A 22,207-nucleotide genomic window follows, 5' to 3' on the forward strand; every position below is an offset into this window, starting at 1 on the left:
GTTGTAGGTCAAGGTCATTTATGAAAGACATATCATCATCACTCATTATTTTGACAAATACTGTGATTGTGATTAAAAATGTTTGGACATAAAACATATATTCCTGCTGCTAAGATATCAAGGGTAAAAGAACATAAAAATCACACTGAAACAGCAACTCTCATGTTCAAAAGGGTGTGCACAAACTTGCAAGCGATGTGTTTTGTCTCCAAATTGCATCATGTTTGGAACGTCATAGGCGGGTGACGTCATCGACCAGGAAACTATAAAGCACCCCTGAATCACAACAGCGTTAACTTCTGTGCCTTCAGCAAGCGCTCTGTGTGAATTTTTGTCTGAAAACTGTTTTTGTCTGTCCTTAGTTGCTACTAGACAGGAGTTGTCACATATATTCATTATATATAGTAAAAAAAACTATATAAATGGCGAGCGAACAGCTATATAGGAAGTGTGTACATCCCTGCACTCGTTATCTCACGGGTGGGGATACACACCAACTATGTGTTGTTTGTTTGGGAGTGCAGCATGCCCAGTCAGCTCTCAAGGGACTGATTGTGAGCGTTTACCATTAAGAACGCTGCGCCTCCCGTTCTTCGAGGTTGGCGGTTCGGTTCGCGCTCCCCTCGGCTCGGGCGACTTTAGACGTGGGGTTCGCAAATGGATCTGACAGCGGGGTTTGAGACGGGCCCAGCCCTATCTCAGCCTTCACCTGTTAGATCTAGGGTTACATACGTAACCAAGCCATTCTCATTGCATTCACATTGTTACAGAACCAGAAAGTGGACTCAAAACCACCTTTTGGTGTTATGACAAGGACAATATGATTTGATACTTTTTTTCTTTTTTTTTTGTAACTGAGGCAACTTAAATATATTTTGTTAATACAATAAAACTGTATATAACAACCAAAAATGTATAGAATAATAGGAGTATGAAAATAGAGTTGACTATGCATGTTATAACCGCACCACATAAATTGAACTAAACTAGCAGCAATGCCAGATGGAGTTTGTGTCAAGCAAGCACCTATAGTGAGTTGCTCTAAAAGCATTATATCAGGATGGCAGAACAGACTGCTGCCTCTTTATTTGCAAGCAGTAGACAATATGTAGATGATAAATTAATTTAATTAAATTGCCTTGTGTGGTTTAATAATCACACTATTTAGTATTGCAATTTCAATTTAAAGGGACTGCATGTAGAATTCAGAAACCTTTGTTATTTGCGACACAGGTGGCCGTTAAGTGAACTGCAGCCAGCAACGCATTACTTGTGCTCGCACTTGTGAACTTGTAACGTACAAGAGCCTGAGTGTGATTCAATGCCCCAATATACTCACTGCACAGTTATTTTTCGTTTTTCGCTTAGGAGTAATACCTTTGCAGCAGTACTTTTAACTCTTTCCCCACCATTGATGGAAAACACTTCCTGTGTTTTCACTGTTACGTGATAGGGGGCGCAATTACACATCTTCTGAAAGAGTACTGAATCTCCTGATCAAAACACAGTCGAAAAAGAAGCAGAAACAAGCCATAGCATATGTACTGTAAGCAGATGCATATGTAAATAACACAATCATCAAATAAATCAAAACTGCCTAATGTTACTGAATGAAATGCCGAACCAGGAAGAGGTACAGGACTGTGAAACTTTGGGAGTGTTGAAAACTTATTTTCCTTGAACAAAAATAAAGAGTAATAAATAAATTAATGAATTAATAATAGAGTGGCCCATGCCATGGAAAGACACATTCAGGATATATACTCAGGATTGACCATAAAGACTACCTATAATTGTCTAGAATTTACTAAATCATGATTTTGCCCTTAAAAAAGCACTGTGGTGCCATGGTAGGTGTTAGAGGGCAGTTTGATATATTCCAAGGCACTGAACGATTAGCATATTCATATGCCATGGCATTGAAAGATTACCATATTTATTTATTACAATTGTAAGTCAAGGTCATTTATGCAAGACACTGACATTTACAACAGCAAGAATATTTTCTGGATTTTAATGCTGAACCTCTGATTTCATCCCCTTTGTTAAATTACAGCACCTCATCATGTTGTATTGCATTTCTTTTTTCTTTCCTCTCAATAACAAAATGCACGCAACAAAAATGACAGTGGTCAGAAAACAGCAGTTAAGAAAGAATCTTGTTTGCACAAGCTGTGCAATTCACAGGCATCATGTTGATAGATGAGGTCATTAAAATTACACTTTTATGATAGATTACTGTATAAAGTTGATTCGAGACTAAAATGTATAAAGATCTGTCTATGCGAGACTACAGTTTGAATAAATCTCTTTTCTCTGCGTGACACAGTGACATTACAGTACAGAAGCTATTTCGGCATTTTCCCGAACATTGTATAAGCATTCATATAATGTGTCATATTCTTTTGATTTTCCTGGCAAAAATGTCCTTCATAAAATCTGTTTACATGATTTCATAGACAACCTAGAAATTAAGGGAAGGTCTTGGGTGAACAGCTTGTAACAAAACATTTCCAATAAAATGTTGATTAATACATGAGAATTCTTACACATAGCCCGTTTAAATATGTTTTACTTGTGCAGCCTATTACGCAGTATTCCGAATAATTGATCAGTTTTGTTCTGAATAGTATAAAAGTAGATTTTAACCCTGCATCAGCTCTGCTCAAAGATCAAAATAATTCAAATCTTAATCTGTATTCATTGAGGTTGCATTCCTGGCATTTCTAATGGCAGTGTTTACACTGACAGCAGTCAATCGCTGATATATCAAGCAGGGTTCCAAACATCTCTTCCTGTGCTGACATGAGTTGAACATCAGGCAAAATGACACTCTGCGGCAGGAGAAATGCAGTCTAGTTTGTTTACTGACCTTCCCGTCTCCCTACTGGCAACAAACAATCAGAGATGTCTGTCTCTCTCCCTGTGCTCTCGGAGAACTGGGGCAAGGTGACTTCTCTTCCAGCACTCCGATAAAGTAGTATTCCACTTCATTGGGTCACTCGTTCACCTGCAAGACAGGGAAAATACATTTATCTGAACATGTGTTTCAAAAGCTGTGGTTTTTACATTAGATTTTTACATTATCGGAATAAAATTTTAGCTGAGTTTGCCCATGAAAAACCACTATGCCAATGGTGCAAGTCTACAACTTCTATGCTTATCTGGCCATTTGCACCTCTACCAAAAATCACTAAAACACACTGTTAGTAACACTGGCCTCATGGCATACATTATCAAGATTATCTTAATTTAATTGGTGTGCAGAATATGCATCTGCTTCATTGTGTACCTGTGGAATTTAGAAGAACAAATAAACACCATGAAGTATCATAGCATGTCCATGGTTTTGAATATTAGCAGGGTTTTTTTGGGGGGGGGGCATTTACCATGGAAGAACAAAACTGAATTGAGTTGGTTAATAACACTAAGTTTGCAACTGAATTGAATCAACATTGAACTGACTGTAGCTGAATCATGACACTATTGTTTTCTGCTAAGGCTGCTCATAGCTGAAATTGAATTTGTTTCATAATCAATGAACTTTGCAACACTGTTCCAATTCAGTTCAATAACTGTCACTGAAGTAATTCAGATGACTCAAATTGAGCTGAATAATGACACTACCATTTTCTGTAGAGCAGCTTTACAGCCAAAAATGAATGTGTTTACTGTACATAATTGATACATTTTAAATTAACATTTGAATTGTCCTGTTTATTATTGTGTAGCTGCTTTTAAACATGTATAATATGCTACATAAATGTGCCTTGACTTTGAAGTGACATGGTTTTCCTTGGAGTCCAATGTAAATGCAAATGAACATAAATATGGTAATCGTTCAATGCCAATGCATATGAATATGCTAATCATTCAGTGCCTTGGAATATACTGTACCATTTTGCCCTGTACCACCACACTACTTTTTAAGAGCAAGATCACGATTTTAGTAAATTCTAGACAGATATAGGTAGAATTAATAGTTGAGCATGAGTAAAAAATAAAAAAAAAAAATAGCATGGGCCATTTATCACACACTATTATTTATGTATTATTCTTTATTTTTTATTTTGTTCAAGAAAAGTCTTAAAAAAAAAAAAAAGGCAATTATCTGCCACTGCCTTTCTTTTCAGGGACTATTATCCAGCTAGAGATTCACACGTTTGTGATAATGCTGCTGTTATCAATGTCACTTAGACCTATCTGAAGCTGTAGTCTGTTCTGTGTTGTCATGTGTTTCATTGATGTGGATGTTCACCGTATCTCATGAAAAAGTGTCATACGCAACACATTCTATTTTGGTATTAGCCATGACATGTTGATGTTCTGATCAAATGCCGCTGCTGCTGATAAGCCGAGAATATGACACGATTTATTCCTGTTCTCTTTAAACACTGCTCATCGTTGCACTTATAAAACGTATATCGTAAAGATATATTATAAAACGTTAAACATAGGGAACATTTCATATGGATGTGACAATTGTATACAACATACATTGATTTTATCGTATGAAACATTACAAGGCAACACTAAAGTGCCTCATCAAAATATGATGCAGTATCAAGGACACACCTGCAGGCAAACATGATTTATGCTTTATGACGGTGTGCAATCTATCATTGGGGTGAAAGTCAAACACAATTACAGTGCTCTGCTGTGAGGTAAGACTCGCCTCAGATATTCTAATCAATTGTATCAGTATACTTATCAAAACTACACTTTGATATTATCTGAAGAAAATGTGAGTGGCGCTTGCAAGTGTAAAACTTGTTGTAGGTGGTTGCCAGGCTGTTGTCATGCTGTTGCCATGATGTTTGGAGTAGTTTGGATTTTAGCATAATGCTTTAGGCCTGCTAAAGCTTTGCTGAACAATCAATAGGTGACCAAGAGCACATCTCAAATTTCTATGACCTTCTGGTCTCTAGATATAATTTATTCAGTCTAAATTATTGTTTTGTTCGCGTTTACTTCCTTCTCCATGCAGGAATCATAATTTGGTAACACTTAATAATAAGGTCCCATTAGTACACATCTGTTAATATATAATTAACAACGAGCAAAATATTTGGGTTTATTTTATTTTAAGGAATCCTTATGTAATACACTGTAATTATACATTGAATACAGTAATATTAACTAACTGCATTAGAGTCAGGATTAGGGTCTGGTTTAACTTGAGTTGCATGTCATTATGCATAATTTATAGTTATAGAGTTCAGCAGTCGGGGTCTAGAAGTAAAAACTCCATTCATTTTGTCCAGAAAAATAGATTTTTAATGATAACTTGTAAAACTTTAAAGCCCTACTGTGAGCTACGAGGTTGTGAATCCATGGTATTTGCTTCTTTTGAAGCTGTTAGCCTGCATTATAGAACTCATTTTTAAAATAATAGTTTTTAGGAGCTGAATTCATGGTGAAAAACGACATTACCCATGATGCTGTACAGAAAACTCCAATAAATCAGAGAGTCACCACAAGCAACACTTGCAAAAAGAGCTCTTTAGCTCCGCCCACTCCCATAAAGCACAGCGAATGATGCAAGTCGGTCTCCTTACACTCTCAAAATATTTACATATTTATGACCCTGGATCACAAAACCAGTCACATGTGGCACGGGTATATTTGTGGCAATAGCCAACAATACATTGTATGGGTCAAAATTATCGATTTTTCTTTTATGTCAAAAATTATTAGGATATGAGGTAAAGATAATTTTCCATAAGTATATTTTGTAAATTTCCTACCGTAAATATATAAAACATTTATTTTTGTGAGTGAATGCAGCACAATCGCGAACATAAATGGACAACTTTAAAGGTGATTTTCTCAATGTTTTGATTTTTTTGCACCCTCAGATTCCAGATTTTCAAATAGTTGTATCTCGACCAAATATTCTCCTATCCTAACAAACCATACATCAATGGAAAGCTTATTTATTCCTTTTCTCAATTATAAAAAATGGCCCATGTGACTGGTTTTGTGGTCCAGGGTCACATATGTGTGTATATGTGTATATATACGTATATACGTATATATATATATATATATATATATATATATATATATATATACAGTGAGGAAAATAAGTATTTGAACACCCTGCTATTTTGCAAGTTCTCCCACTTAGAAATCATGGAGGGGTCTGAAATTGTCATCGTAGGTGCATGTCCACTGTGAGAGACATAATCTAAAAAAAAAAATCCAGAAATCACAATATATGATTTTTTAACTATTTATTTGTATGATACAGCTGCAAATAAGTATTTGAACACCTGAGAAAATCAATGTTAATATTTGGTACAGTAGCCTTTGTTTGCAATTACAGAGGTCAAACGTTTCCTGTAGTTTTTCACCAGGTTTGCACACACTGCAGGAGGGATTTTGGCCCACTCCTCCACACAGATCTTCTCTAGATCAGTCAGGTTTCTGGGCTGTCGCTGAGAAACACGGAGTTTGAGCTCCCTCCAAAGATTCTCTATTGGGTTTAGGTCTGGAGACTGGCTAGGCCACGCCAGAACCTTGATATGCTTCTTACAGAGCCACTCCTTGGTTATCCTGTCTGTGTGCTTCGGGTCATTGTCATGTTGGAAGACCCAGCCTCGACCCATCTTCAGTGCTCTAACTGAGGGAAGGAGGTTGTTCCCCAAAATCTCGCAATACATGGCCCCGGTCATCCTCTCCTTAATACAGTGCAGTCGCCCTGTCCCATGTGCAGAAAAACACCCCCAACGCATGATGCTACCACCCCCATGCTTCACAGTAGGGATGGTGTTCTTGGGATGGTACTCATCATTCTTCTTCCTCCAAACACGTTTAGTGGAATTATGACCAAAAAGTTCTATTTTGGTCTCATCTGACCACATGACTTTCTCCCATGACTCCTCTGGATCATCCAAATGGTCATTGGCAAACTTAAGACGGGCCTTGACATGTGCTGGTTTAAGCAGGGGAACCTTCCGTGCCATGCATGATTTCAAACCATGACGTCTTAGTGTATTACCAACAGTAACCTTGGAAACGGTGGTCCCAGCTCTTTTCAGGTCATTGACCAGCTCCTCCCGTGTAGTTCTGGGCTGATTTCTCACCTTTCTTAGGATCATTGAGACCCCACGAGGTGAGATCTTGCATGGAGCCCCAGTCCGAGGGAGATTGACAGTCATGTTTAGCTTCTTCCATTTTCTAATGATTTCTCCAACAGTGGACCTTTTTTCACCAAGCTGCTTGGCAATTTCCCCGTACCCTTTCCAGCCTTGTGGAGGTGTACAATTTTGTCTCTAGTGTCTTTGGACAGCTCTTTTGTCTTGGCCATGTTAGTAGTTGGATTCTTACTGATTGTATGGGGTGGACAGGTGTCTTTATGCAACTAACGACCTCAAACAGGTGCATCTAATTTAGGATAATAAATGGAGTGGAGGTGGACATTTTAAAGGCAGACTAACAGGTCTTTGAGGGTCAGAATTCTAGCTGATAGACAGGTGTTCAAATACTTATTTGCAGCTGTATCATACAAATAAATAGTTAAAAAATCATATATTGTGATTTCTGGATTTTTTTTTTTAGATTATGTCTCTCACAGTGGACATGCACCTACGATGACAATTTCAGACCCCTCCATGATTTCCAAGTGGGAGAACTTGCAAAATAGCAGGGTGTTCAAATACTTATTTTCCTCACTGTATATATATATATATATATTAATTCATGTTGGTCAAAAATGATATTCTGTGGTGGCAGATGAATAAGGCCATCCACACACATGGTAAAGTACTGTGAATGTTCAAAAGCCTGTGTAGCTTTTCACACAAAAAAAGAAAAAAAAAATAATAATAATAAATAAATAAAAAATACTTCATCGAATTAATTCTACATACATTACAGACTCAATATGACATTTTTATTAATGGCCAATTAAATATAGTGCATTGAACTTTAACAGAATTTGAAGTTGCTCACTTGTGCAGATCCAGCAGTTATTGTGATTCTTCATAACAACAGTCTCTTCCCTTCATTGTTTCTCCATTACACATCTCTCTGAAGTCAAGATCATGTGATAAATGAAGGAATGAAACCGTCAGCACAACATTGAAAGGCCAATAAGTTATCAATATAAGACAGAACCTTTCATCAGTCATTTCAAAGTATATGTTCACAAAACACATTCTGTCATCACCTTCACAGCTTTCAGATGAAAGCTGGATACCGTGATAAAAAAAAATGAACCAATCTTGCATATGTTCTTTGAAAATATGTTGTCATTGCCTTTCAAGGATGAGAGGGTCAAAAGAGCCTTATTGCACAGCTAATTTACCTTTTCTTTTACAAGGCAAACCATTGAAATATGAGTGAATAGAACCACATCTGCTAATTAGGTGACATACACAGATGCCAAACATAGAGAATTAATTATAGTAATTAGTAATGTTGCTGGCAAAGCTTTGCCCAGAGATGTGATACTACACAGCATCCACACCCGGGAATCATTTTAGATAACTGAGGCGCAGAAACGAAACGGCATACATATTTATGATTTCTGAGGCATATCTTTACACACTTGTAAGATCAAATTTTCAAACATCCAAGTTATGTTGGGGGTCTGAAATATTCATGAGTGATGATGGAGTAGTTTTTGGCCAGAGATCTAATTTTATATGATGCTTCACACACAGTGATGGCCTTCATGATAGGCCAATTGCTGTAAATGTTTTACCATAGTGACCTACTGACTCGTTCATTTGACAAAATGCAATATTTAGGCACGCATTTGAGCTTGATACATCGGATTTTGAAGAAAAGCACTCAGATACCATAATATTTGAGGTTAGAAATGATTTTGTCATAATGATTGTCTTTCATCCTGGTTTTCTTTTTCACTGAAAACATCTCTATCGCAAGCCATATTGCATATGCAGCGAGGCAAAGAGTAAGCTGATTAGTTATATTGTTGGATTAGTTCTAACAGATTTCATTTCTCGAATCGGGTCTGGATAATCTGTAATCTGACTGAAATTGCACCTCAACTGTGGCATTTTATCTCAGAGCCAGATCAAAATACAAAAGCAAAGGTACCACTTAGAAAGTAAGCTCTTGTGTGATGTTTGGAAATTGACTAATCACAATAATTAATTCAGAAACTTAATCACTCTAATATAAAAATCACTTGTCAATGCTTACAAAAATGGCGTAGAAGTTGTGAAACGCACCGAGGGAAATACTGCTTACATTACATGCTTCAGCAACACACCTTGTACATCTGCCACAACATGCGCCCTTCAGGGAATGTTTAATAAGCACCATTACAATCTCACAGGATAAGGCAGACTGGCTGCTTTTCATTTTATTATTGACTCTGCAATCAAAAACCCTACAGAGCAAGTGTCAAGGCCGGATTTGTCAGTAGTCTCAGGCATAGGGAACTCCTTGAGAATCCATAATTCAAACAATTTCCCAATGAATCTATCATTCAACATGACTGGCAAAACAGCTTTTCCTGGTTTTGTTTGCTATAGCCACCAGCTGAGATGTTTCTCCCTTGTCTTCAGTATTGTAATGTGTGCTATTCTTGCTTGAAAAAACACAGATGCTCTATTATATGGAAATGCGTATAACAAAAGTGATCTCATTAGTATTCGTAGGTATTGTACAGTGCAATGTAAACATATTGACAGGCCAATTCTAATATGCAAAACCTTTTCAAATATGTTCAAATGCTTACAAATCCTAAGAGGTCCAGATAATATTGAATGCAGTAGACATTATTGTGTTTATATATGATATTAATTAAATGTTTAAAAACCTCAAATTCATTTAACATATTGTGTGATTTCTAAAGAATCATTGTAACAGCAGATTCAAATACGCACATTTAAAAAAAAAAATAATATTTACAAATTATATTTCTTTCAGAGAGAACACAGATGCTCTGCACACAAAATAATGCAACTTTCCCTACACGGCTCACATACTCTGGTGTGTACAACATCTCACTCTTGCTCCACCTCGCTACTTTACTGTGTGACCTTTTCACCTGCTGATCATGTAAAATCAATATGAATGATGTTGGGGCAGCCATTACTGTCCGCCAACTAGGGCTCAAGGTAATAACCTATGATCCTCCAATCTTACATGAACTAAAAACCTACTGAACAAAGAATCAAAGATTTTCCTAAGAAACACATCGAGCAAATTCATAGGAAATCGCCACCTAATAAAATCCTCCAGTTTTCTCATGAGAGCAGGCTGGAACATGTGTGTGGAGGGTTTATTGTTTTATAAGTTAAGGCTGAACATTATGACTGTTTTTGGTTACACTTTAATTTGATGGTCCCCTTTAGACATTCTACTAATTACTAAGTAATCATTCACTGAAGATTTTACCTTCATTACTGCTGTGAATGACTCTCACAAACTGCTGCACATTTCATTAAACCTAACCAATATTGTTAACAGAAGAAAGGGTGAAAAACAAAAATGCATTTGTTGAAGCAACCATCCATTTTAGCTCACTTCTACAAGTCTTTGAGCATGACTGGTCAGGTGAGCAACCAAGCAAGTTTACTATGTTAGAAAAGCCATACATATGGAGTTATTTGATTCATTTACAAATCATCTGCTATGGGGCGGCGCTAGGGCTGGTCTAAGGGGGCTTAAGCCCCGAATGTTTTTAGTAAAGCCCCGAATATTTTGTTACCTTGTCTTTCTCATAGAGCAAAACAATTAATCAGAAAAACAAATGTGAATAAGATTACAGCAGCCGCGATTACCTAATCATGAAAAGTGGATATTACAGTTTTATTTATATTCTTCCCTTTGCATTATAGGAACTTGCGACGTGCTTTTGCAGAGTTGAGCATTGTAGCCAATCACAGACATGTCTGTTGAACACATCGGCCAATCAGAGGTGTTTAAATGAGTCGCTGTGCTGAAGATGTGTTTTGCGCGAGCTCACCAAGTTCTGCACTTTCACAAACCTGTCATTATTATTGGCAATAAACTTAAGATGCAAATAAGAGATCCACTGCAATATATTTTATATTCTTGATGCTGCTCTGATGCGCTCCATTACGCACCGCTCTCTCTGTTGTTAGGATGACTAAAAGTTCTGCGGTCTAGCTCATCAATGTCAAAATGATTAAAGAAGTGAACGAATGCCTGGTAAAATGTAAGTAGATAAACATTTAATATTTGACTGTTTTACAATAGAAATGTTCAACTACCGACTGTATCCGGTGACACAAATTACTCAACTTTTATTTATTTATTTATCAAATTTTGCCTTTTTGAATTGAAAATATGCTATAATGTCCTTGATTCATTTAGAGAGAATGCATGCATAATTAAAAATAAAATATTATTTGCAAATAGTTACAATTATTTCACTAATACAATAAGCCTTTCTGTTTCTTTATTCCCTTAAATCACTTTTATAATTAATTCATTCCTTTAAATAAAAATACCCAATTTTAGTTTGGGCTAAAGCCCCGAATATCCACTGACCTTAGAACTGCCCCTGTGCTATGGTAAAACTGTTTTGAGGTCATAACATAGTATTCTGCAAAGAACTATGCAAAAAAAGACTATTAATTGATAATCTGTAATAATTTCTGTGGAATAAAAGTTACTGCCTTTAGTGTTCCTTTCAGGAGGAAACTGCCATGAATTGTGTGTAGTTTTGCAGAAATGTTGGTAGAGACATATGAGTTGGTGAGTACACTCAAATTCACATAAACAACATAGTTCGTGAGAATATGTTGCTAGTTCTTATTATGCATTCTGATTAATGAAATCTGCACTACGAGAAACATTTATAATTGATGTGAGTTTAACAAGACGTAACAGGATGTTTTAATTAGCAAAACAGGACGGCGAATGCAATATCTGCAGTCGCAATGCACTGTGAAGTGTGGAAAGTTATTTTTTAGGTTATTAAGTACAACTTGAAAAAAAAAAGAAACCCATTTAACCATGTTAAAATTAGTGTAATACACATTCTAAACAGCAAGATGTTAAAAGATTGTTTAATATGTTCAATAAATATGTAAATGTATAATTTATAATCATCAGAATCGACTATTTACATTACATAAGAGCAACTTACAAATGAGGAATACAACAAGTGCACATCAAATGCACAGTAATGTATGTAATATAGTTCATTAGTTCATAATTAAAGATTGTTTACAGTCAATCCATTCTCACTACTAAGATGCTAAAAATACCCCTAGGTGTTGATATATAAGAACTGACAACCATATGCATCAGATCAATATGCACTTCATTATTTGTGAGCATTTGTAAAAGTAGAAATTATTTTAATATATATTTATACTTTCATTGATTTTCTGTCCACCTAACCCCCTAGCTTAACCAAACCACTACTCAACTATATAAAACATGTAACAGGCAGATAAAAGTATAAATCACAGGTATTTGTTAAAAAAAAAAAAAAAAAAACAGTATTACAAATGACTTGATTGCAAACCAAGCCATAAGATACCTTTATGTGAGGAGCAGAGTGAAACTTAAAGTTTTAATCGCTGCAAATGGTCCAGCTCCTTGAACTCAGTCACCTCTAATTCAAAAGATAAAGAGGCACACAAGAGCCAATCGCATTTCACATAAGCTGACAACGCTTCTTCAGGCACCAATTTTTTTTAATATTGTTTGTGATTTGAGCGCTATGGGGTCAAAAAATGTATACATTGAGGTCTTATGAAGCGAAACCATCAGTCTGTGCAAGAAACTGAACATTATTTACAGCATTTTTACCTGTAATCAACATCCTTTGCGAATTTACAGCAGTCTGTAAGCTTCCTGTCGCATTATGACGTATTATAATTTATAATGTATCTCCAGGAGCCACAGGTGTTAATTTTGCTTTGCCTATATATGTTGTTGTTTTTTTTACTCCCAAACAGTAGCCATTGACTTGAATTACATGAATTACTAAGGACCACGGTTTCATCTAAACATCTTCATACTGAAGAAAACAAGTTGCCTGCATCTTGGATGGCCTGAGGGTGAGTAAATTAAAAGCACAATTTTATTAATGAGTGAACTATCACTTTAAGGTGCTTAACCCTGCTTCTGTTTTTGATGCCTTGATAGTAAGAATGGGACGTTACAGTTGACAAGTACTTCGGTCTGTTAATATAGAATTCTACTGGTATCCAGTCAATTAAGTGCATATATTGGCTAATTTATGATGGCTTCGAATGGCCAATCAAAATCTATTAATTCTCTTTGTGCTATTGTATTTTGTGGATGAGATCATAAAAGATCATAAAAATGGGCGACAGTAGTATATATGAAGAGTTCAGATGCAAAAGCCTCTAAGTGCCATCTGAAATTTTCTTCTAGAATGATCATTTTTATCAAGCTCGTATATTTAAGTTCAGTAATTTCACTTAAATGGCAATGAAAATTACCTATTAATTGTAATTTAAGTGAAATTACTGAACTTAAATATACAAGCTTGATAAAAATGATCATTCTAGAAGAAAATTTCAGATGGCACTTAGAGGCTTTTGCATCTGAACTCTTCATATATTGTCATAAGATCTTGATGTCAGAAATAATGCTTTACTCATTTATTATGATGACCATCTTGTAGTCCGTAGACACGTCGGGCCCCTGGGTGTCCTCCGGCGGGGTGGGCTGGGCTCTGTATTTCCAACAGTCTCATATTAGTCAAAGAACCCTGGAGCATTCGTAAGCATGGAGAGACAGATCTAAGCCCTGCTTGGACACAGTCTGGCTTAAGCTTTGATGTTCACTTCATCGCTCACTGGCAGCAAGTCAAGACGAGCTTTACTTATAATCAGACAGCTTCCAGTCATCCGGACAAGAGAAGGAGCAGATGGCAGACTTTACACACAGGTGAGAACGCATCAACACACCAACACATTACCAATGTGCACTCACATCGAACCACATTAGGCTCACATTAACACACTCTCAAGAAACAATTACAATCCATCTTTAACAACACACCACCAATATATAGCTCTCAAACATTTTCACTTTGATTCTGAGAATCCATTGAAATTCATCAGTTGTTCGTCTTTGATGTTATAGAGTTGCCAATTAATCGTTAAAAGATCTCAATTCAAACACCCACGCGATCTTATTCCTAGATGACAATTATTCTCCCATGTTAATTAAACCTTTGACAAAACCACATGGGAACATTTAAATCTGTGTTCGCATTGCCGTTGACCCAGAGAGAGCAGTTGTATAGATATGAAACAGCTTCACAAACAGTCTTTTCAGCCACACAATTTCATTATTTGTGAAAAATATGCTCAATATGCTCAGAAAGCTCAAAGACTTAGCTCAGCACTCCGCAAAACTCTAAACCCAAAACTGATTTCACGCACAAAATTCAAGTTCCCTAGTGTGCTGTTCAAATACCACAATATTATTTACAGAAAGCAAAAAAGTATCTGTACAGTTACATACTGTCCCAAATTATATTGATTCTCAAATCTCATGAATTAATCTAACTGACCACATCTTTCTCTGCTTTACCAAAAAGTTGCGATGAACTTCTATTTACAAGCTGTCTGCTCTTTTCAACCATGCCATCAATGTGACATTTTCATCAAATTAACCAAATAACCCAGTGGCTGATGAGAAAGTGGGATGACAGAGCTTGTACAAAAAGACACTTACAAGAGGTGACATGCTGTCAAAATAAATACGATATCAGAATTCTCTGTCTCCTGGGCGACGCTTGGAGGCGAGAGGATGCAAGATAGTGGTGTGACAGAAGTTGAATGGAACAAAACAAGATGGGTAATATTTTACACAATGGGTGTTGCAGTTATATCGGTGCACTTTTAAAAGGTGATTTTTTCACATCAAATGTTTCCAATTAGGGATGCTCCGATCAATCGAGCGAAGATCACATTCATGAGTCAATCGGTAGTCACTAAATCTGGCCGATCTCACGAACCAATCCCAGTTTGATGACATAAAACACGTGATTACGTCAAACTTTAGAGCCGCAGTCCCTGTTATGTTCTAAATAAAAATCACATGGAGGAACGTTTTTACGAAACGATTTGAAAGGATTTAATACAACAAATCTGATTCGCGGCATTGTATCAATGCCATTGATCTCTATGAAGTGAAACATCAACTTCAGCGTTATCCAAGTGACATGCTACTCGTCGACTGAACATTGTAAAGTTGAATTAATTTAAACACCTTGTTTCACTAATGAATTAATCAGCGTTTTTAAGCATATTAGTTGAATGAACAGTTTAATGATAACTCCCTCATAAAGACAGTCTGCAATTATTTTCCGTGTTAAAGTCTTGTAGGCTCTTTAATAAGCCAAAGTATCATAATATGGATAGTGTTTTGCGAGTATCGGCTGCAAAAATCCTAATCGGAGCATCCCTATTTCCAATTGATGTGCTATGTATGGGGCACAAATGTATTGGGGGGCTTTTTATATACACTGTACTGCAGTCAAACATTGATATCAAGTATTGTTACTTTGGTGCAAATTTGAAAACTAAAAAGAAAAATGTAACCAGTTGTACTATTGGGAGTTCAGACTGTATTGGAAGTATTGCTGAATATATTAATTATATTGACAGGTGGCTGAGTTTGAACAGTCAAATTTATATGCGCACTTAAACGCATATTTGTATCTTCAACAACAGAGAAAGCATGGTGTAGTAACATGAATGAACAATGTTATTTTTTATTAAATAGCCAACAAAGATTTATAAAAAAATGTAAAAATATATTCCTTATTGTTAGTTCATGTTCTATAAATGCATAATAATTAATGTTAGCTTAATGCAGAGTCTGGTACTGCTCTTAATTAATTTCTCTCTCTCTTTTTCTTCTTTACACCAAATAAACCTGTTAGTAACTTCAATTAAAACCTGTAGATGCTATTACATAAAACACTTTTTCCTAGGTTCCTCTAATAAATACATTGTTAAAATGTGATTACTGTAAAAGAAAAATGGCACAGCATTTTAGTATCACATTTTTGCAATTTGTATTCGGTTTCTTTTCCTTCCAAATTTTGTACAAATATTTTCAGAAATGTTACTTACGGACACAAATGAGAATCATTTGTTTTGTGCAGTGTTTCTCAGATTATCACATCAATCAGCAATGCTTCACTGCACTCTCCAAACAAATGCAGGTAATGTAGAGGATCCTTCTATACAGAGTTAACAATAAGGCCTCATTATGTGCAGTTTAGCATGCTTTCCTCACCAGTACAAGGCATACAAATTCACGCTGCACGCTGCACATCCATTTGCAATGCCTTTCATTAAGGAACAAACAGGAATCCATGTAGAATCGATGAATCGTAGCAAACAAGCTCTGGCATAGAGAGGGCTTTGAACATTAATCTTAATGCTTCATATTGTGCATACTATGACCAGACAGTATACTGTAATGAGCTGATTTGAGCTGATTCAAAATATGGATCTCTGAAAAAAGGGGAGGGAGGGAAGGATACACATTTTAGTGTATGTGCTAACCTATCCATCACTAGCAAAGCATAGCTTAGGGCATGATAGTAATGTGATAAAACATGTTAGAAAGATGCAAGCGACCTATTAAAACATGCTATCAACGTGCTTATACAAGCTAGCAACACGTTAAAATGGGTTAGCACCGTGCTAAAACATCTAGGAATTTGCTGATATATATATATATATATATATATATATATATATATATATATATATATATCATGCCAAAATATTCTAGAAATGTGTTAGTACTGTTTTAAAACAAGTAAGCAATTTTCTCAAACATGCAAGCAACATGCTAACAATGTTCTTAATCAACATAATACATGTTATAAGCATACTAGCAAAGTGCTAAATAGTAAAAGAAACAAAATAGCAACATGATAAAACATGCTAGTGACATGCTAGCAATGTGTTTATTAACCAAAATTGGTGGAATGTTGGACACTCCATGCACTCAGCTGTCTTAGCTTTATTTATGAAATAGAGAGGGAGATGCTATGAGACTAACTATACAAAATAACTATAAAATTCATATACTACATGGTTACACATATTACTCATGTACTACCGGGTTAAGTGCATCATTAATCCCATGGTATATCCCTTGTGTGTGCAAGCACACTTGGCAATAAAGCTCTTTCTGATTCTGATTCTAAGTACATAGTGAATAAGTTAATAGTGTATAGTGCATAATTTGGGACATAACCATCATGCTTTAAGTGCATCATCCTGGTATTCAAAGTGGATTTTTTACTATTTGGAATTTTCAGTGTGAACGCACTTCTCACACTATTTATACTACAAAACGGCATAGAATATTGCATAAGTACGTGGATTGGGACGCATCTCATTGAAACATGTTAACTTGTGCTAGCTAGTTTGTTAAAACATGCATGAAACATGCTAGCACTCTGCTAACACATGGTACCAACATGTTATTGACATTCTCTGAGTAAAATTTTCAAAACTTCACGCTTTTAAAAATTTATTTGAAAGTTTCAGACAAGAATCTGTCAAGCCAACATCAAAGTTTGTCATCAACATTTACTCATTTGTTAAGCTTGTTACTACCTCTCATCCTTTAGGTTAAGGATTTAAACAAGCCCTAATCCTACTTTGGCACACAACCTGTCCTGCACCATTTGTTCTACTGATATTAATAAATTGTCAGGCTTATCGAGGAGAGGAGTGATTAGACTTAAGATTTCTTATGATAACTAGGGAAGAAAAAAATAAAAATAAAAATCACAGAGACTTAATTTAAAGGAAAAACCTTTGAAGAATGTCGGTAACCATACAGTTTATGGATCCCATTGACTTCCATATATGGAAGATAACTACTATGGAAGTCAATGGGGTCCATCAACTTTCTGGTTACCAACATTCATCAAAATATCTTCTTTTGTGTTCAGCAGATGAAATAAATTGATACAGGTTTGAACATCTTGGTGAGTAAATGATGACAGAATTTTCATTTTTGGGTGAACTATCTGCTCATGTGTCCTTTAACTATCAGAGATGTGCAAACAAACACACATTTATCCACTGAATTCGAATACAGCAGTTTTGTATTTGTAAGCAAGAGAAAGTGAGTTTTACAACGCTACAAGCTTCCTCTCATCCCAACATGTGAGCCACTAGTCATGTGTCTCAGTCTAATTAATCTGATTGTGAGCTTTGCCCCACTTTTCCCACCACAGCCTGGACCATTACTAAATGACATCAGCACATCTAACACATCCACATCACGTCACAAAAGTCTCCAGTCTAACAAACCCATCTCTGTAGTGGTCTCGTAGAGGAATGCCACCGCGCTAACGGAGTCATCATCCTACCGCTGACATAGCCGCTAATGCCCGTGTGGCAGGAAATCTTTAATCCAGTCCTTCAACCCCACAGGACGACGGCCCCTCCTTACACACAAGATGAAGTCTTCTCTCTCAATGCCCAAACATTCTATTCCCTCTGTGGAATTCTCTCCTTTTTTCTGGTAAAGGCTTTCCAGCTTTTCCAAATTGAGAGCTGCATTGTCACTGCAGGGGAGGAGGCAATCTTTTTATGGAGCATGGAGTGGGCTCATAATGTTTCATTGAATTATCCCCTTTTGCCAATAGAAGTCAGTCAGTAAAGCCTCTTACACTGACTGTGGGATTCGCAATGAATCCTGATGCAATCTGATATCTCCTCACACCATTTCCAAAGCAGAAAGCCTCACCACATGAGGATTTCAAGCCTGTGCAATTTCCGCCATAGAGTTAGTCCTGTAAAACGGTAAATTGTGCGTTCTCCTGATAGTTTGTAGTGTATGGGCTCACAATAAACATTTGTGACAATTTTTTAAAAGCCTTCAAGATAGGTTTTATTTTTATTTACAAAAAATTTCAATCTTTTTTCTTTTTTTCTAAATTTGAACTTTAAGAAAAAAAAATAGTAAAAAAATACTTAATTTCCTAGAATACTCTAATTTACCCAAACATTGAGCCAAACATCAATGTATAATCTTTATTTTTAAGTGGCCAAAGGTTTACTATAAGTGGTTGCAGCCAATTTGAACCAGTAAAGAACATGTAGAGTTACTTATAGGATGTCTAAAGCAGACTTTCGAAACCCAATGTTGTTCACGGGGGCTTGTTTGAGCACTTTATTTGAAGAGTTTGTGAATTCTACCCACGGTTTGTGTTGGTCTTGCATGGGTTCACAATAATGATATGTTTGCAAGGAACTGAAGCTTTTAAGAGCCTTCGAGAAAAGCTTTAGTGTTAGTGTGTGTAAAATTAGAATGGAATAAACATGAGCTCACTGCTCACGTCCATAGACTTTAATGTTAATGACAAAATACTGTTGGTTTTTTAACCACTAGAACATATTTTGAAACATTAATACATCCTTAGTTTTCCTTATGTCTTTCCTAGTGCAGTTTTATGTACAGTTTAGACTAGCACTAAAGATGAATATTACAGAAAAACCTCCAAACTTTGAGGTTAAATTTCCAATTTACACAACAATCATCCATCGAACCATCCAGAGAAAGAAAACAGCATCGCTCTCTTTTAAAGAGTGATGCCTTTGCCGTTTGAGTAGTAAATTTATCTCAACCAAATATGCCTTAGCACGCTTTGTAAATGTCACGGAGTGAATCATTGAGTGAGAAAATAAGGCTTTTGGTCTCTATTGTATTTGTTTCTGATTGTCTTGTGAATTGGCCCTTCTGATATGGCAAAGCAGAGAACAATTCTAACTCCATTATGTTTGAATTTTTTTTATTTTTTTTTAAATGCACAATCTTACATGAGTATGAAAACAGAGTTTATTACCATTTAAATAATGATGACTGCTCTGTTCATTTTTTCAGAGAGGTAAGAAAAAAAGTTATCTTTTTTTAAATGGTGTTTATTTAGAAAATAAACTCTCTGAAAACACACTTCACACATTTCCTTTAGTTTATTTGTCTACTGACAGAGGATATGCATGCAACACAGTCGAATTCTGTCATGTTGTATTTTTTTTTTTTTCTGACAGCATGAAAAAAAAAAATCAGAATAATGTGCTTCATAATATGGATGGATGGAAAATTTCATAGTTTGCATTTTAAATATTCTAAATTCACACAATTAAATAATATTTTCACACTAACTGTATTGTAATTTGATAAAAATACAGCTTGATTGAATCAAATTATTCTGTTCATATTACATCTGTTATGGCACGTTGACAAGGAGTGCTCACAAAGTTGAGGAAAAATACAAGGAGATGGACTTTAATAATAAATGCTCAGGAATCAACAACATAGACATTAACGAGAACCAACAGACACGAAGGGAGAACACACAGGGCTTATAAGCATGGATGGAACAAAAGGAACTAATGGGATAATTGAAGGATGACAGGTGAAGGAAAAGACTAATTAAGATAGCTCAGGAAAACTAGGTCCCAGGACTAAACCAAAAACACAATGAAACATAGGAGATGGACCATACATATACATATACACATACATATATATATATATATATATATATATATATACACACACTTCTTTGAAAACCTTTATAAAAGATAATATAAATAATTTGAAATATCGAAATGGTTCATGATTATAGAAGGGTAATGTACATGTTCATGCGATTGGTTGTTAATGGCATTTAAAGAGGGTTTATACAGTATACAGCTGAGATTCAGGTGTCCAGCTTTCATGTTTTTGTTTTTATCACTGATATAAACATTATTTCAGAATAATTTTGCTATCCAAACTGAAAATGCAGACACGCGGTGCTTCTTCCCTCTAGATAAGCTTTATTAATCATTAATTCATTGTACCTCAATTAAACATTTACTTACAATGCGGAAGCTCTTAAATTCTCACCGATTAAATTGCAAGTTAAAATTATTTCCGAAACAGTAAGGCAACAAATTAATATTAGTCCCTGCGGTGTTAGGTTCGAAGTTTATAGAACTCTCCGGTAACACTTAGTCTTTATATATAATGCATTGTAAATCATCCATTATTCCTTGTATGCACCTTATAATGCATTGTATGGTCTCATTAATAATTGTCACCACAGTTATAATACATTACGTTAGACCTTTAGAATGTATAATGCATTAAAACACACGACAAACAAACAATTTCACATTTAACGAGGAATCGTTACATTATTATAATTTTAACCGGTTACAATTATTTATGAAAAGATATCATGCATTATTACATGCATTATGCATACCTTTATAATGCATTTAAAAATAAAGACTTTGAGTAAACCAACTGTACTTTATAGAACTCTAAATACCAACTGGTTAGAGAGGAACACAATCTAAAGTTTTTATAGGAGACATATTACATGTAATAGGCATAGAAATATAAGTTAAAAAATTATGATGATGAGATTCAGTTCAAATTTGAACTGTTAGATTAACAATCATTATAATCATGCATAATTATGAAAAGAATAAAAGTCTTATTTTTAATTTTTTTACTGTGTACAATATGTATAAGTTTGGTTTTGTTGCAGGTTATTAAGCCCAGTGTATTATGTGAGTTTTGCACAATATGATTTTTTTTTTTTTTTTTTAATAACTAGGGAATAAACATTCCTCTGTATGACTTCAAGATGTTCCCCTATGTTGCAAAACCATTTTTAGTTCTAATTGGATCTTTATTTGTAAGGGTGGCAGGGCTAGGACTCAGTTTACCCTCTCTATAACATTATAGCATGGTTACCACTGCCATCAAAACCATTCCTCCTGAAGCAATGGGCCATATGAAGTCAAGCTTTTAAAAAATGATCACAGGTTTGGAGCTTCAGTCTCATTAATATATACTGATCTGATCCTGCAAAGTGCATTCTCTGCACGCTCATTGTTTCAGATACATGTATTCCCAGGGCCACCGGCTGCTTTATTATTTATAGCTGTGATATCAATGCTGAAGGCAGCAGTGGGTCAGTTCTCTGTGAGCCCAGCCAATGAAAGAGATACATGTCAAAATACAGCTGGGTCTCTGCAATTTCCTGCGGCGCATTGACAAAGCTCTAATTCCACAAAGAATCATGGGTCACACCAAACTTGCAAAAATAACTGTTTATAACAATCAATCATAATCTGTGTAGACATCTAACATCACACATGCCCATATGAGCTTAGCTAATTTGTTTAAAAACTTGTCACTAATATTTATGTCGCTTTCAAGAAAG

General features: G+C 35.6%; 1 protein-coding gene across 1 annotated transcript in view; it reads right to left on the reverse strand.

The window, feature by feature from the left end:
- Positions 1-22,207, reverse strand: part of LOC311072516 (leucine-rich repeat and fibronectin type-III domain-containing protein 2) — a 114,293-nt gene that overhangs the window by 72,087 nt on the left and 19,999 nt on the right. The window contains exon 2 of the mRNA XM_084097568.1: positions 2,873-3,010. The gene's annotated coding sequence lies outside the window, so the exon portion shown is untranslated. The remainder of the gene's footprint in view (positions 1-2,872; positions 3,011-22,207) is intronic.

Source organism: Abramis brama (genome assembly GCF_963993115.1).
Source record: "Abramis brama genome assembly, chromosome: 21".
Classification (NCBI taxonomy): Eukaryota; Metazoa; Chordata; class Actinopteri; order Cypriniformes; family Leuciscidae; genus Abramis; species Abramis brama.